Source organism: Dermacentor albipictus, chromosome 5 (genome assembly GCF_038994185.2).
Source record: "Dermacentor albipictus isolate Rhodes 1998 colony chromosome 5, USDA_Dalb.pri_finalv2, whole genome shotgun sequence".
Lineage (NCBI taxonomy): Eukaryota > Metazoa > Arthropoda > Arachnida > Ixodida > Ixodidae > Dermacentor > Dermacentor albipictus.
In genome coordinates this window covers 48,536,371-48,551,019 of record NC_091825.1, presented here as the reverse complement: position 1 = coordinate 48,551,019, position 14,649 = coordinate 48,536,371, and the positions used below count along the sequence as shown (strand labels likewise).

The 14,649-nt window shown below is 41.9% G+C and overlaps 1 protein-coding gene and 1 long non-coding RNA gene across 5 annotated transcripts in view; both read right to left on the bottom strand.

The window, feature by feature from the left end:
* LOC135899233 (potassium voltage-gated channel subfamily KQT member 1-like) overlaps positions 1 to 14,649 on the bottom strand; it is a 307,969-nt gene that overhangs the window by 253,028 nt on the left and 40,292 nt on the right. The window lies entirely within an intron of this gene.
* LOC135899232 (uncharacterized) lies at positions 5,898 to 11,798 on the bottom strand. Of its 2 annotated transcripts, none has more exons than XR_011514452.1 (3): positions 10,906 to 11,798; positions 10,023 to 10,149; positions 5,898 to 7,680 (listed from the first exon to the last, which is right to left on the bottom strand). It is a non-coding gene; the product is annotated as an uncharacterized lncRNA (long non-coding RNA). The 2 variants fall into 2 exon arrangements; XR_010563567.2 differs by having other exon boundaries at positions 5,900 to 7,680; positions 10,036 to 10,149; positions 10,906 to 11,313.

Here is a 14,649-nt window from a genome sequence, read left to right as displayed (position 1 = left end):
TTTTTATGCCTTCTGCGTGACTTGTCACCATTTCGTGCGGCTCGGTTTTGGTAGACGCTAGAGAGGATAACGTAACCTTGTACAGCGTAACGATAGCCGTATAGCTGGTAATGTAATTACTGTAGCCGTAGTGTAGCGGCACGTAGGAACGTAAACATTGTGCCACAGAAGAGGTCTTTTGTGTCCCGAAGGAAGGGTTCGGAGATAGCAAAGAAAGAGCTACAACACTGTTTGCCTGGGGTACGCTAAAAGCAATGCCGCCCGAGGTCAGCGAAAATCTTTCCTGCATTCATTCGCGGGCATTCAGTCCATGTATCAGTGTATTTTATCGCGTCGCATTACAAGGTTAACGGCGCTCCAGTAAATAATTTCGATTGCGTTTTTCCATAGCACAGTCTAGTGTGAAATTCAACACATGGTTTAATTTTAAGCCAATATAGTTTCACTATTATTTCACTTGCGTGGTGTCACTTGTGTCACTTGTTCGTTGCGATACGTTAGCTGTAGATTATTAGCTGGAGACCAATAAATTATTCTCCACAGCTGCATATCAAAGGTTAGCTGCAACGAGGACCACAATACCACTTGTGTGTTCCGTTCAGGAGTGGACAGCGCTGTACGCTTCTGTAGGCGAACATTGGGCCGCTTTAACGTTACTGCTGACGTGGACTCTTGACGGTATCTTCTGAAAAATAAGAATGGCATTGCTGCACCAGCTTCCATCCTTAATGATCACGGCAATGCGTACTTAATAATCACTGTACACGCTAAGGATCGTGACACAGGTGAAGCTAAAGCCTAGGGTGCTGCAGGGCGAAAGCGCGCCATTGCGAGTTGTCGACAATGGTGGCTTCCAGTTTATCCCCTCCAAATCGACATGCAGAGCGAACGACCGACTGTAAATCTCCGATGACTTTAGTAACTAAGTAACCAACTAACTAATTCACTATCGGCGAAAGCGGAAATCGAACCTGGTAACTCGGGCTCAGCAGCAGCCCCCCGCTACCATCTAGCCAGGGCAGAAAGTACAGCCTCACCCTTCTACTTTATTAGCTCTTAGATATGAAAAGTTTGGCCACAGAAAGTGCATAAAGGGCATCCATGCATCGTAGCTAAGAAAAACAACAAGAAAGGCAATACATTTACAACACAATCAAAACAAGTCTGTAACGAAATAACAAAATGCTATCGAAAAAAGATGCATTATCACGAAGGAAAAGTGAGAAAAAAGGAAAAGTGCTAAAAGAGTACACCGACATCAAAATCACGAACAAGGCTAGGGAACAAAAAAATTAGAAACGCACATTAACTCCTACTTTACAGAACATTGATCAAGTGACTTGTCTATGACAGGATACTACTGACATGCCCGCCTCACTTTGCCTTGTTTCTTCTGCGCCCCCTTCCGCTCCTGGCGAGATATTCAGCCAATGAGTAGAAGCCTAACAGCTGCAACGAGCGCGTTCATTAGCTATGGGCTTCACTTGTGAAAACTCCAGAAATGCGGAGGGCGGTTATGAATACACTGTAGTTTCTCTGAGCTTTTCTGACTCGTGCAGCAGCACGCACTAAGGAGTCCAAGCGCCTCAGCTTCAGCTAAAGTGAGCGCGTGCGAACGCACTTTGTTCATCGCTGATTTTCTTTGCACCCTCGCCAAGCTCATCTTCCATCTCCACGCAAGTTTTTTTTTTTTTTTTACAGCCCTTTCCTCTACCCAGCAAATAGACGCCAAATGGGTAGCCATCCTGTACTTAGCGGAAAATAGTCGTTAGACTTCTCTCAAATGAGCGAGCAATTACAGCGGCCATTTAGGCCGACATCGAGCAGTAAAGCGTCGTTGCTCGCTGGAAATTGCTCCCGCAACGGCAGCAAGTAGCGGGCCTTTCTCACTAGGCCAAAGCTCCTGAACCGAACTCAGAACTCTGGGCTTCGTTTACCGTTTACCCTTGTCCTTTCTTTCTTTTTCTTGCTTTCTTTGTTTCTTGCTGTCTTTTAGTTCTTTCTTTCTTTTATTTTTTTTTCTTACTCTGACTGAAAACAACTCTGTAAGCAGTGCCGTTCCGGTGGACTTGTGTTTATGACTTGCACTTGGTTTTTGGGGTGAACTTTGAAGCCGGTATGCTACGTGATGTGGTTGCGGATGACCTAGAGCAAAGGCTATATACAGTGTGGCTGACTCTTAGAGGCATTTTGACGGTAATAATGCGAACATTTCTAGAACATTTCATCAACTTTATGGACAGAGGAAGCGTTGTACGAAGCGTGAAGAACGCACGTTTCCATGCGAGTAAAGGCTACATGCCTGCATATTCCCACTAAATGTGGACCGTACTCTACCAAGAGAGAGAGACAGTTTTTCAGAACGAAAGGCGGCAAGGTTTGCCAGAGACTCCTCACTGACGAAAAAAGAGAAAAACAAGAAAAACAAGGCAGAAGAAAAGGTGACGAAGTATGGATTGAAATAAAAGAGTCTTAAGTAATACTACATGATAGAGCGGCTTTTATAAGTTCACGAGCCCAGTCACTTACTATGCTTGACGCCCAACACGGTTCTTATTTCTAGAGTACCTTGAGTATAAGGCGGCCATGTTTTGTGTGAACAATAAATTATTCACACATATGTTCGCTCTAATTATTGTGCTACCACGCTATAAAAAGACGACTGTATACCACAGTTTAAACACAGAGGATGTGTTCCTTTAGTATTTATGTGCTTTTCCAGGCAAGATAGTTGCAATTAAATTGGAAGAGGTATGTTTGAATTAAGCGGTTTGGCTAATTCGTTGAAGCCTACTCAGAGAACAAAGCTTTTTGCCGTAGTTCAATTTCACGAGCACTGCTAGCTTTGCGAGTGTGAATGTTGTGAGAAAAATGGCGTTTCTTGGCTGCACAATATTTACGCTCATGTTAAACAGGACCATGCAATGCTTACATACGTAGTTAAATACATCTTCAAAGGCATCACTCGACCAGAGTGCAGTTCGTTTGTAGCGGTAATGTTATTCTTGACGCCGCCACAAACTAGCTCGATTAGTAAGCGTTTGCCTTATAGCGTAACTTCCTTTTTCATTTCCTAAAGCCAAATAGCAGGTATAGTGCCAGTGAATACCGTACACACACACACACACACACACACACACACACACACACACACACACACACACACACACACACACACACACATGCATACATATATATATATATATATATATATATATATATATGTATGTATATATGTACAGGGTGTTTCAGCGAACACTTTCATATTTTAGTAAAGGTTAACTGCCTGTGGCAGGTGGCTCAATTATAGTTTATAAGCCAGTCTACTCGAGGCGGCGGACACTACTTGCACAAAAAATTGAAATGCAAAATCGAATAATTAAGGAAATTCTCTAATTAGGTTTTTAACTAATTACATTATGGCATATATTGCAATTTACACATTGTAGCAGTGGACTTCGCAGGCGGTTCCACTTGGAGCGAATTCTCAGAACGACACCAGTTTCGAGATATAAATTCTCGAACTTTGCGAAGAAATGCATTGGCGTTCCAGTTACTTGTATGCTTCAGAGAATGAAACGACGTTTTGTTAACAAATTAACTGGAACGCCAATGCGTTTCTCCACAAAGTTCCGGAATTTATATCTCGCAACTGGTGTCATCTTGAAAATTCGTTCCAAGTGGATCTGCCTTGCGAACTCCACGACTACAATGTGTAAATTGTAATGTGGGCCATAGTATAATTAGTTAAAAACTCAAATAGTTATTTTTGTTAATTCGTCGATTTTGAATTGATCTTAATGTAAATTAGTCGATTTTGGAAATATTGTCTGCCGCTTCATGTGAACCAGCTCATGAAGTAGAATTGGGATATCTGACACAGGCCACTTTTAAAGATTTTTGAAAGTGTTCGCTGAAACACCCTGTATATATTTTTCTAAATACTGTGGTTCCTTCTGATAAGTCGAGTAGTTAGGAGATCCTTGCAAATCATCAGCCAACATGGGGTGCAGTATGTCGAAGAAAAGTGAAACTATCGGCTGAAAAAAAAAAAGAAAAAGAGGGGAGTGGAGGGGACAGTGCGAGTCTTGCTGTACTACTTGCCGAATTCGCAGCTTCTTTTTGCTGGGTTCGCGTTATTATTGGAACCTGACTAATTTCACTAACTTAGTCTGTTGGAACACAAACCAAGCGAGAGGAAAGCGATGAGAGAAGGTATGCGCGTATTTTTCTTATCTTACACATTAAAGTGCCGGAACTTTGCAACTTACAGACGCCCAGCCTGTTAATCACCGACACACATCATGCGGGGAGTGGATCATTCTTTCTTCCTTTCCATCTTTTTTCTTTGTTTGTGGCCATCTTCCTTAACCACACGTACACTAACAGGATGATTACCACTACTAGAAAATGCACTATTTCGGCGGCTTCCTTTACAGCTTTGCCATTTAGCTATGATTATGGCACAAGAAATTTTTAGGGCCAGAATTTTCTGTTTTTTTTTCATCTCGAAAACAGCAGACGGAACTAGAAACTGCGTATCCTTTCCTACAAAATAAAACCATAAAAACAGGGGGACAGATTCTTTTTTTACTTTTATGCAGTCCAGCTTGGGCATGTATACATTGCTCCGTAAATAAGCTCGCGTTTATTTATGCAGACTTTCTTCTGGCACGGTTACGGTGATGTCGGCCTTCCAAGCCTAATCTGTTTTCCTTCTTTTTCTTTTTTTCTTATTTACTTACAGATGCTGACTCCTCTAACCAAGGTATATGGTTATACGATTCCCGAATGGCACGTTGCAAGTAGACCAAAGTGAGATACGGACATAAAATAGTCCCATGAATGCGCGGCACACGCAAGCACAGTCACACCGTAAGCTGGAGCAGCGGTTCCATAGGAGATCCATTATCGGCAGCACTCACTAGAGTAAAACTCTTGCTTCGGCTAGTTGGTTCATGCTTGAACGAGTGAAGGCAAGGCGCCAAAGACCAGGACTGAAGAAGGACACAAACGCCGGTCCTGTTGTTTGTGTCCTTTTTCAGTGCTGGTCTTTTGCGCCTTGCCTTTACTCCTTCACGCACTAGAGTGCCTTCTTGGCGAAGTCTCTTCTCATCGTTTTCACGAGAACGGCGTGAACCATCCGTCCGGCGTCGACGGTGAGCCGCTCTCTGCACAGCGCTCTGCCGAGCCCTGCGTTGCCTGGTTGCAGCCCCGCGCGTGGCTCTACGATTCGCGTCTTCAGCTGTGGTTCGCACCTTGCGCAGAGTCGCCATAACGTGTACCGAAGAGCTAACGCGGGTATCGAGACATCGCGGTGCACACGTCACATACCTACCCTTACAAAAATTTTTAATGTGTTTTTTTAGAAAGTCTTTTGAACTTTCTCTATAGAACTCTATTGTGTTTATTTTGATTGCCTATAGAATTTTCCTATAGAGTTTCAAAAGTTATTTGGCCACCGCATTCTTATAGGAACTCTAAAGACACATTTCTATAGAACATTTCTATCGAGTTGCTTTAGAGATGCTAAAGACAAATTCCTATAGAATATTTCTATCGAGTTCCTTTAGAGATGCTAAAGACAAATTTCTATAGAATATTTCTATCGAGTTCCTTTAGAGATGCTAAAGACAAATTTCTATAGAATATTTCTATCGAGTTTCTTTAGAGATGCTAAAGACAAATTTCTATAGAATATTTCTATCGAGTTTCTTTAGAGATGCTAAAGGCAAATTTCTATAGAATATTTCTATCGAGTTGCTTTAGAGATGCTAAAGGCAAATTTCTATAGACTATTTCTATCGCGTTGCTTTAGAGATGCTAAAGACAAAAATTCTATAGAATATTTCTATGCAGTTGCTTTCGAGTCCCTACAAGCAAATGCCTATAAAAGCTAGGCCGATGTGTGTAAAGTACTTGCAATTTACCAAAGTTCTACTGTAGGCAATAAGGACTACAGTAAATGCAGTGGCAAAATAATTGGTGCTACAACCACAAAGTATTCAGTTTGAAATGTTTATTGCACTTCAGACTAGATACATGCTTCATATATGTGACATACACACTTCAGACTAGAACTTGCAACACACAAACTGTAGCTGCCAACATGCTTCTCAGGTCAAGCTGGTGGTGCAAACACACGAAACATGAGGTAAAAGAATCAGTGGCAGACTTGATTACAGTTGACACCTCGCAATAACAGGCTTGACTAGGACAAGAAACCATACCATTAAAACTGCAAAAGGAGTGCCTGTTCCAGCAGTGCACATTAAATGTTTGGATACTAAAGCCTGAAAATAGACTGATATGAATGTGCACTGCAATGTTGTGTCAGCCTGACGAAACGACACAGCATTTTAGTCTGAGCAAAAATAACACTGGCAGTCGCAGCAAAAATGTGGCAAATAATGGCTTTCACAGATAAGTACACCATATACCGAAACCACACAGTATTTTAGTCTATGTTTAAGTGTAAAATTAGCACTGGTAGGCCCTGCAAAAATGTGGCAAACAGGGGTTATCATAGAGCAGTACAGCATATATCGTAAAAAGTTTAAAAGCTTGTATTTCGTTGTAAGGGAAACAATTTTGAGATCAGAGCCAATATTCTAATTAGGGTGAGAAATACAAACCAGACCGACACACGCAATGACTAAAAAAGAGATCTAGCTCAGGAGCTCCTATGTAATGCACATGAACAGTAAAATCGTTTTTCTCGGCAACTATGCAACCAAATTTGATGAGGTTTGATACATTTAAAAATGTTTAAATTATAGTTTTTACATTAACACCATCAAGTTTTATTAAAATTTGCTGAAAATAGCAAAACTTGAAGGAAAAGGACTTAGTTTGCAACTGTAAATAAAAAAAGGAGCTAGCACAAGTTCGTTAATTCTGTAAATTTTCCTACTCAAATACATCCAAAATACAGAAATACTTTTGAGACAACCACAGCACTAATTTGAATTAAGTTTGCGGCATTTGAGAATTCTACCTGTTGCAGGAAGAACTATTTGGCAGGTTTAAGAAAAATAACACCACGAAGCTTACTAATCCCCGTCTCTGTGCCAGAAAGAGATATCATAGTTCTGCAGACTCCATCTGCTATGTCTAAAGTCAACAAACTGTATATATGAATTTACAGCTTGCATGAAATTGTTGCAACGTTTGAGAGTTTCGCGCATCTACTCATAAATTAGTGATTGTATATTAGAGCAGCATATGGTATCTCTAATTTGACAGATTAAATTATGGTATTAGGTCCAACAGAAATGTGATCTCATTTTTTGTTATATAAGATTTGTTAACCTTACTGCTCTGTTTCTTCAAAATTTGCAGTTTCCATGAATTAGTGCTACGTGAATTATTCTTTTTCAAATAACGTTTACTTTGATGCAACAATATTTCTTTATTTTACCTGACTCCTTGCTAAAAAAACTGCACAGTATTCATGAGATATGAATAAATAAATATTAAGTGAATAAGTAAACAAATAAATATTGCGGTTTGTCTTATCATTCCACCACCAGCATGAACTGTAGGGAGCTTTGGCTACCGCCCACATGGTTGCAAGTTCATTCTTACATGACCACCTGCTATTTCACTTCCCAGGAATGGAGCGAGGAAAGGCTAGTTTTTGGCCTCATTTGGTCCGTCTAGTAACGGCGACGGTGGAGCCTGGAAAATAAAATTGAAATTAATTTTCAAAGGGTGTAATGAACATTCAGTCATAATGTATTAGCAGGCACAAACATGCCACAAATATCTATATAGTTGTAGCATTATGCTAAGTTTCATTTCAGTATTTCAGAAAAAAATTATAACAGAAAGGTGGCAGAACGCCCCACCTCCCCACCACTCTGCCAAACAGTGGCAGTTCTTTTGAGAATCACTTTTGAGAATATTTTTACTTTCCCAAGATTCGGTGACATCAGCACTGGGCCAATGTGCCTGGCAGTAGAATATCATTGCTGATGACAAAAAGCATCTCCGAACGACAACAGCCTAGTCACACATTAATCTCATCTTGCAATGACAACACATTCCCATTTATAACATAAGCAAGCAGGAACACCCATGAGCTAAGAGTCCTATACAGATGTCACACTATGCATAGAAAAAATTTTTTTTGAGAAGGGAATGACCTACTGGCTTCTATTGCTGAGCGGTAGACAAAATTAATATTCCATCCGCTATTAGCCATAGTTGGTATGTACTATGCTTAATATGCGAATAATAAATTTCTCACATGGAGCTTGGGCATCTAAGTATGCATCGTATGGGGAACAATAATGTTTTAAGTTGTTTTCGCAAACTATGATGGATAACTGCCAATTTGTGGTATTTGGAACACAGTCGCGGTGTCACTGTCAGATACAATGGACACAGTATATTCGTGCTTTTTGAGTTATTGAAACAATTAGTTTCTAATCTAGTACGGGTATGTACACTGATATGTATCCTAAACGCAATGATAAGACTGCCCAATTGCAATTGAAATGTTAATTCAGTTTTAATTAAAAAGGGTCCTTGCAACCTGGCATGTGAAAAACAGAAAACAAAAATTATACTAATCAAGTAACTTTGAAAACTGATTGCATAACTGCTCTATAGGTCAAGCAGAAAATTTAACAAGAAATAACGTGCCTAAAACTAGTTGCAACAAACAAATTTGTTACTACGAAGGTTGCGGACAATTCAGTAAACAGATTGTGACCCAGTCTTTTTATGTGGCATTCCTCAGCGATGTTGTTGGTCAATTGGTTGCCGCAGCTGAACAAAACAGATGAACAGTCTAAATCTGGTGCGCAGCCCCAGTTCCGTCAGTGCATGGTCAAGTGGGACGAACATACTGATCCGGGGAGTGAATTATGGTGCTGTCTTAGGTACGTGTTGAGGCACCGGCCAATCTGTTGCATGTACATTTGACCAAATATACACATTATCACAAGAATAGACTACACTACCCCTGACAGACAAGACAAATTTAGTGGTATCTAAGCAAGCCTTTCTTGTCAGGGTGCCATATGCACAGCAGTGTGCAAGAGAATTGAGAAAGGCAAGCAAGCAAGGGAGGCTTGCTCGGTGAAAGATACCACCAAATTTGTCGTGTGTCACAGGCAGTGAGTGCACTGTATCCCTTTCACATGTGGTCAAGCGTACATACGGCAAACTGGCCGGTATCTTCTCATGTGTATAAGAGATCACCATATTTCATTTAAAAGACCAGTATGGTCATTCAACTTGGCCGTACATTTCCACAACGGGGCTTCATGTTGGATTACAATCGTTCATCTGTTTTCATCCACCGTAAAAACTGACAAGTGAAATCGATGAGGCATACCACATATATAGTAAGAGATGTGGGTGAGCCCCCATATTTAATGCAACAAACAAAAAAGGCATCCTGTGTAGGTCACAAGGTATCCATATCAGTCTGTGCCTATGTACTACAGAAGTAAATGCAGCTTAGTAAATACTGACCTTCATATTAATTTTCAAGAAATTAAAGCTCACCAAATGTGTATTTTGCAGTGGCTGTTACTATGGGAACAGAGAAGTAACTGTAAAGATATCAATGATAAACAAAGATGTGCACACTACGTGCTTAGACCTGTGACATATTTAGTCCACTACCCTTCGAATTCCTACATGCACAGAAAACTGCACGAGATTCTAGCACAAACAGAAAAAAAATATGCAAATAGGGGTACAGCATAGGAAATAGTTTTCAAAGAATAAAACCCCAATAAAAAGTCATAAATACACTATGTACAAAGCAAAAAATATATGTAACTTGCAGGTAAGCAACTTACGCAAAAGAAATACTAAACATCAGGGATGGTTGGGTATAGTTTTATACAGAACACAATCATGTGGGCATAATGGCTATGCACACTAATAGGTAGCAAGTTCAATAAGGTTGCATAAATATTTAGTCTCTTTAGTATGCTGCATTAAGTAATGTGTCGACAAACTTCACCATGAATGACACCAAGCCCCCTTTTTGGAACACGTACATTTCATACACACCTGTCATGACGATCCAGATCACACGCCATGCTGCTGCAGCCATATATCCACAGGGTCTGCATTTCTTGGGGCTCCTCGATCTTGTAGTTTATGTTGTGGGTCACGGCCTCGCCACTACAAAATCAATTCTATGTTAGCTTATAGCAGTGGCACAATAAAGCTGTGATATCGTGAAAACATGCAATCAGCACCTAAAAGAGTCACGAAAACAATGTCTGCACTAATGTGGAAAGAGAGCAAATGCTCGAAATCATCGAATGTCATGACAATGCGGACCTCTACATAAAGTTTTGGACGCACCGCAGCAGCAGATTACAATCTAAACTTAATGTTTTTTTTCCCATTACTTAGTATAGGCAACGTTCCCCTGCCATGCTTAGTTAAGTCAGTTATGTCAACACATCTTGCCTTGGAAATAAAGCTATACTAGTAGCAAGCTGTGATTGGCTTACATTTTTTTCTTAGAACTGTTCGTTAGCCAAAAACCTCGTAAGCAGAGATTGTGCACAACGTCGAAGCATTTATAAGTGAGGAAACGTCATTGAAGAAAGAATCGATGAAGAGGTAGACGGGTCGTTACCATGCAACTTTAGCAGACAAGCGGGAGCTCACGCACAACTGCACAAGGCGAACACGATTTCCGAAACTTTTCTCAGGGGAAGCAAACGCTTATCAGGATTATCAATTCCGCACTGTGGCAATAGAGTTGCGTACACAATTCTTACAACCAGCGCGTAGCAAGTATCAGCACAGGGTTCACTGTTGTCGTGGGTGTTCCACTTACTGCGTTCGCAAGGCACTCTATACACACACGGGAAGCACACACAACACGGGTGAACGCACGTGTAGTCGGCGAGCACGATTGCTTACCGTTTCAACAGTACGACGAGGTCGAAAGGCACTCTCCAAGTTTCCAGTGATGCGTCTGCGATGTTACTTGCAGCAAACAAGCCACTGGGTAGTGGGCGAGCTGAGGCGCGCTAATAATACGCATTACTTCTCTGCGCCGTCCACCAAACCTTCCACGAACACAAGCGGAGACAAAGGGAACGCACTCCACGGCTTGAAAATCGTTGGTCCACATTTAGCTGGCGCGCCACGCATACGGCGTGCTTACAGCGAGACTCAAGCCATCTTCTGGCACTTTCGTGCTCGCGAACTACGTCTCATTTCATTACAGCAAACCTAATAACACACGATCAAACAAACACATCGACGCAGCTCGCACGACAACCGTTGAAGACGGAGCGACAACAACACGCCGTAGCTTCGTATTCTACCTGTCGCGTTGAATACGAAAATACCGGCGCCGCCAGCGCCGTCTGTATAATAGTGCGGCTGCTGTGGCCTCCGTGATTTCTACAATAATACGCACTTCAGCAGGTTTTGTGCCGTTTTGAGCCGGCCTTTGAGCCGAACTACATACATATGTTGCTAGATAAGAAGAAACATTGACATGCTCATATTGTGTGCTATAGTTTAGGGCAGAAATAAATTACATGCAGTATTCTTGCTTTTGAATCGCTTATGCCACATGTAGTCAGCAAAAAGCATGGCCTTCAAGATCTCGACAATTTACCCTGTGTAAGCTATCGCTGCGGTGTGATTTTAACGATTTCAACCTCGGTCACTGGCCTTAAAGCCCTAACTGACTTTATGCGCAGCCGTTACCTGCACTACCTGCGCCCTCACTTCGTTTCTCATTGAAGTAACTTCCTGCTGTCGTTTAAATGTAGCCCAGAAATTGTCGACACAACCTCGTAGGTACACGTGTGCAGTGTGTGATGTTTCCGTGCGCTTGTGTCCGTCGCACAGCAACGTATATACGATGATGTTTAATTTTACCCGTGAGGTACAGGTTACGCTTTTGTGTTCCCTATCTTGCTTTCGTGGCGATGCGCTTATCATGCGCGGATCGCGCTCATGTGGTCTGTGACTGTTCAAGATTCCCTGAAAAAAAAAAAATCGTTTCTGCAGCGTGCATTTGTCGCATTTGAGTGGTATGTGCCAGAAATGTGCGGCGGCGTTCGATCTGTTTCCGCCCCAAGTGCTGCAGTCACTGCATGCCAGCAAATAGATATGACGCGATTGCTAAGGCGCAGTTTTGCTTAGTGTTTCTTGGTATACATCTTTGTGATTTACCTGCATATGCGATATAAACCACAATGCGCGCTTCCGTTATATTTCTTTGGTTTTCCTAATTTCGATTAGTGTGATGTTTGCCTTGGTCAATGAGTGTCTTTTTAACGATGCTCTTACTTGATAGTAAAAAACCTCTGAAATGCCGATTGCAAGAACCAGCGTCTTCCAGTGCCTTCCAGTGTGAAACCAGCGCGTTTTTCTTTTTTTCTTTTTCTTTCTTTTTTTTAAGCACTGGATCGCACTGGGTACGCTGGCGCTCGCTGGGACTCACTCGACACCAGTGAGAACGCTGGATAAGAGCTGGGTCACACTGGAAGAGACGCTCGCATTGGAAACGGCGCTGGTTGTGTTTGTGCCGCGCTGGCTCCAGCACGCAAGGACGAGCGCTGCTGAATATTAAATGCTTTATACAATTTCATGGCTTGATACTAGTCTCTTGTCCTAAATAACGCTATATCTTAGGGTCATAGAACTATTTCGCGTCGCAGCATGGAATAAAGGTGCGTGAGCTGCCTTGTTTATTCCTGCACATGTGACACTGAAAATCACTTTCGTTTTTTGCATTTTGCCTTGTGACAGGGCGGACAGCTAAATTCTTTAACGAAACCACGCAAAGACGGAGGACGCCGCTTTTTTAGTAGTTCGCACGTAACGTATGACTGGGAGTTATCGCCATTGTCGCAGTGTTGTGGAGTGGACATGAAATCCAGAAGTCGTTCAGACGCGCTCGAACGGACCCCGAGTTCGAAGCCTACCGCTGCTTGATATTATCGCACCGATAACAAGGCTGAGGCGATTCGTGCGCTTCCACTTTCCCTATTGTACTAAAAAGAGTTCTGAGGCTCAAATATACACACTTTAGCTTTCGCCAGCTACCCGCGCCGAGATCAGTCCCCATCGAAGCTTAGGCATAGCGTATCCGCCGAGTCCGTCTGCACGCTATCGGCGCGTCTAACCTCAAGAATCAAGAAGTCTAAAAAGGATAAATTACTTTATATTTCAGATTTCGCATCGGTGCTTTTAAATAAACAATTTTTTCATGTCTACAGTGCCAGCACAAGTGAGGAGCGCCGATGTGACGCATCATAAACGCAGGTATATGTGCTGTCGCCGAAGGCTCCCAGCACTAGCCTGCGTTTCTGACGAATATATATGGCTAGACAGACGTGTAGACTGAAAGGCATCACTGAACTAAGAAAACATTGCATACCCCTCGCGTGAAGAACAAGAAACGGCTATCGAAATCGGCAGTAACAGCCCATTCATGCAGCGTCCGGGTCGGTGGTTCATTTAGGACTTTTTTTCGAAGCTAAAATACCAATCGCAGTCGATGTTATGGCACTTCCGAGCACACTATTGAATATGGAGAGCAAATTTTTCTTTGTGGTACAGGCGTGAGTTTTAGTTGCTGGCCGATAGCGCATCTACCACGTCTGTGCAAGACTTCTCTCTGTGAAACTAAAACTGCTTCTCGATTTTGATAAGCTAAATTATCCGCCCATGTCCCTATGCTGGCGTGGCGTAGCGGTAATGACCCGGGCTGGGGATCTGCAGGTACGACGATCGAATCCTGGTCAGAGCACTTCTGTTTTTACATGTTCATTTTTTCGATTTATATCGTACTAAAACGCTATCTGTTGCTTTCTGTATTCAAAAAAAAAATACATACGGTGTCCAGGCACCACGTATTTAACGCGCTAGAGCTGTTTTTCGCACCAGTAACCAGCGCCTCCCAGTACGCCGCGCTTGCCCAGCGCCCCATGCATCCAGCGCGCGGCACTGGACCCATAATCCGGCGATGCACTAGGTACTGTTTATAGAGTGAAAATATAGAGCCGTCCTTAGACAGGCCGCACTTTAGCTTGTTTAATTTCCTATAAACGTTCCTTTACAGAACTCAGTACGTATGCCATATGATGGCACACTTTTAGAACGGGAATGGAGAGCCAGTCTAGAGACAGGCCGCATTAGAAGTTCTGAAAACGTTCTATAAATTTTTCTATAGAATTTGGTACATAAGATGTCAACACGACCTCTATAGAACTTTTATGGAGGATGTAGAGCCATTCTATAGACAGGCCGCATTAGAAGTTTTGAAAAGGTTCTATTAACATTTTTCTGTAGGATTTGGCACATAAGATGTTAATACGACCTCTATAGAACGTTTCCGAAAACGTTCTATAAAATTTTTTCTATAGAATTTGGTACATAAAATGTCAATACGACCTCTATAGAACATTTATGGAGGGTGAATGGAGAGTCAGTCTATAGACAAGTCGCATTAGAAGTGTTAAAAACTTCCTATAGACATTATTTTATAGAATATTGTACATATGATGACAATAAACCCTCTATAGACTGCTTATAGAGCGTGAATGGAGAGTCAGTCTATAGACAAGCCACATTAGAAGTGTTAAACACTTTCTATAGACATTATTTTATAGAATTTAGTACATATGATATCAATACAAT